The sequence below is a fragment of the Etheostoma cragini genome, chromosome 4, assembly GCF_013103735.1.
Source record: "Etheostoma cragini isolate CJK2018 chromosome 4, CSU_Ecrag_1.0, whole genome shotgun sequence".
Classification (NCBI taxonomy): Eukaryota; Metazoa; Chordata; class Actinopteri; order Perciformes; family Percidae; genus Etheostoma; species Etheostoma cragini.
The window spans coordinates 17,054,738-17,058,289 of record NC_048410.1 but is presented as its reverse complement, the minus strand read 5'-3'; the positions used below and the strand labels follow the sequence as shown (position 1 = coordinate 17,058,289).

The 3,552-nt window shown below is 39.0% G+C and overlaps 1 protein-coding gene across 2 annotated transcripts in view; it reads left to right on the top strand.

Annotated features, from left to right (window-relative positions):
* The window catches only part of foxj3 (forkhead box J3), a 40,893-nt gene that overhangs the window by 1,437 nt on the left and 35,904 nt on the right, over positions 1 to 3,552 (top strand). The gene's annotated exons all lie outside the window — the stretch shown is intronic.

Sequence of the window (3,552 nt, the reverse complement as noted above, 5' to 3'; positions counted from 1 at the left end):
AAATGTGCCGTTACTCCGAGGTAATTGTTGTTACTCACTGATGTCCAATGGTCTCCTGTCAGGGCCATATGATTTACTAGAGCCAAGACCTCTTTACTTTTTTCTTTTTCGTGTTCATAGAGCTCGTGGATTTTAGTCATAACTGTGGCTCTTGACGGTGGCTTATAGCATGAGTCTTGAGACGCCACTTGCAAAACATCAAGGAAACCTGAGTCTTCTACAATGCTAATGGGTCTACAATCCTTTGCAATCCATTTTGCCATTGTGTTGGTCAAATTATCTGAGGTTGATTTTGTTAATGGCCTGCGAACATTTAGCGTGGTCTGGCGCAAACCACTTGCTGAACCTGACGGCCCAGCAAACGCATGTTTGGCGTTGACATGGTACCTCAAGCTTGAACAGCTCCGGTGAAATTGAAACTCCTTGTTACAAATCTTGCAAATAACCTTGTACTTGTTAACTGTACCATCATCATTCTTTTTATATTTGAATCCGTCAATAGGCCCACTTTGCTCACCTTGCTCTATCTCGCCTCTAGCTCCCAACCACTTTCCTGACCTGAATAATTTGTCACATTGCGCATGCGTGAAATGCGTTAAAAAAATTGACGTAATTAACAACAAACAACTAATTAACGTTGTTAACGCGCTATTTTTGACAGCCCTAATATATATATATATATATATGTGTGTGTGTGTGTGTGTATATATTTTTTTTTTATTAAACCATGTAAACCAATTCTAATATAACCTCTAAATATAATCATTAATCTGAAAATGAGCATAATATGAGCACTTTTACAAATCCAGTTTCAGATCATTTAGTAGTCAGTCTGTATTTCTTAAGATAATTCAAATATGTGACTATTTCTTCATATCCAGAGAGCAGCTTTGCGCTTATGTGGGTTGAAGTGGACTTGGTGAAGTCTTGCACACATCCACAGACTTTATTGCTTGAAAATATGAGGGTGTGACCGACAAGCCGTCATAAATGACTGTAGATAAGACACATTTATTTGACACTTACATTCATACACCTTTTATACATTTTAGAGTGGGTGTCCTCAGTGGGAATCTAACTGGTACTCCTGGCAGGGTTGGGTCTACTCACTGAGTTACAGTCCCACTAGAGATGTAGCAGAGAGGACTACATGTGGTTAATGTGTGTGGCTGTTTATGTGCCTTTGGTTCTTTTGTTGTCATGTGGCTTTATCAAGATATCAGGTGCTGATTTCCCATGTCAGAAAACACGTGTGGATATTGTTATGTAATTAAAACATTTAGAATTCCGAAACGGCACTAAAGATTTGGAAATGGAATGGAATCCTAAATAATAACAGGTTTGTAAAGTATCACAAGAGCTGTTAAAGAAAATGTGATACTTTAGGTGTAGCCTACATGCAGCTGCTCTACTGTATTTTTAGTGACTGTCTACAACCTATTTGGTAGCTAACCAGTGAATGAGTTCAATCCTCTTTAAGATTAACAGACCAGATCAAATTTCCAATATTAAAAGTAAGCTTGCAGTTTTTAACAAGGTTGGATCATTAAAGATGATTTCTTTAGATTCACAATATTACCAGTAAGCAAAAAGAGATTTATGCAGTTTTTTTTTTTCTTTTCTTCACAGCATTTGTAAAGGTTGCATCATATGTATTACAGTAGTTCAGTTGCAAAAATATGGTATGAAATGGTCGCAGAAAGGTTTTCAATTTAAGGGGGTTAATTCATTACAATTTATTTTACTATGGAACAATCCATTCCACATCAATACTGCATTCCAGTGAGTCCTGTGAACATAATGCACTAAATTTAATATGTATATCCATTAATACTGCTGTAAAAAAGTTTCTTGGATTTAATGAAATTTGGTAGAGCGACGAGTCTAAAACCATTAGATCCAGAACAATTGATCCACAGAGATGAAACTAATAGAAATACATTTTCAGAGTTTCTTTTTAGTGTTGGGTGTAATCTAGATTTGACGTAACTGGAATGATGCCGCGGGGACAAGAGCAAGTTATAGAATTAGTCAGCGTTGGTTACGATTGACGCTCTTCAAATACTTTCTAGTTTAGTAAAGGCTTGCGTAGATTTTGCCCTAAATGTGGGCTGCAACTGTAGAAATACCCCTCACATTTAGAAGTGTGAAAAACCACATCACTCTAACCAGGATGCTGTACAACACAGGAAGCACTAAAAAAGCGGTTTGAAGGTTTTGCTTATAAGCTACAGCCTGCGTCACAGTTCTTTCTCAGTTCTTGTTAATGGGGGTGTTTTCCCTGTCAAGTTTTTTTTCTGAGAATCTAAAAACATGAAATAATGCGTGTAGGGTATTTATAAAATATTTGTATTCCATTAAACATTTAAATGTAATCCAATAGTAGTTTCCATGCCCGGGACATTTGAGCTAGCTCCAGTAGCCTTAGGTTTGTTCCTATTTTTATTTACTTTTTTATTTTCTTACATTACACAATTTTGATCTCCCCTAAAGCTTCTCTCCTAATCATCCGGGGAGAACTTGTAGGAAATTGTATAATTCTGTAATATTCCTACAGTAGTAACGTTTCCCTGTTCTGTGACTATTACTATGGTATGAATCCACCTATAGCATAACTGGGCGTGTGTGTGTGTGTGTGTGTGTGTGTGTGTGTGTGTGTGTGTGTGTGTGTGTGTGTGTGTGTGTGTGTGTGTGTGTGTGTGTGTGTGTGTGTGTGTGTGTGTGTGTGTGTGTGTGTGTGTGTGTGTGTGTGTGTGTGTGTGTGTGTGTGTGTGTGTGTGTGTGTGATTAGCTGGACTCAGGCACACCTGGGTGGGGCGCATGGCGGTTGGATGTGCTCCTCTGTCAGTCGCAGGGATCTGAGACTCAACGCACGCATGAGTCTGTTCCGTACGATAATGCAAGACCAGATGAGACCGGGCTAATTCAGGCACCAGCAACTCATTTAATGATCTCAATAGAACGCCATTAGCCTGCGCTTTCACGAACAGATAATTCATTGAGGTCAAAAAAATGTGAACGCTGCCTTTGAAAGTGCAGAATATGTGCTCGGCATCTATGAGCAAGCAATTAGTTGGTGCTTTTCTTAACACCCTCTCCAGCTCTCTGAGGTATTTTGATTCATACATTGCAGGTCAGTGTAAGCAGCGTTTTGTATACTGTAGCTTCCGTGTCCTTCGGTTCCTTGTAAGGCAAGCGTGGCTTATTGAACATCTGCCAGATTCCTTAAAGTGCTCAGATTTTTCCTATTTTTAGGTTTATAATCATATTTAGAGGCTATACCAGAATAGGTTTTTGTGGTTTAATTTTCAGAAAACGCCATATTTTTGTTGTACTGCACATTGCTGCCGCTCCTCTTTCACCCTGTTTTAGCTTCAGAGTGAGGCATCACACTTCTGTACTATCTTTGTTGGGAGTCGCACATGCGCGGGAAGTACTGCTCGCTTGTCAGTTACAGAGAATGAGGAAGTGCCATGCTAGCAGCTAGGTGAGCATTATAATATGTTACAAAGTGACGCACTTTCGTCACTAGAGTAAAGGCTGGACTACTAT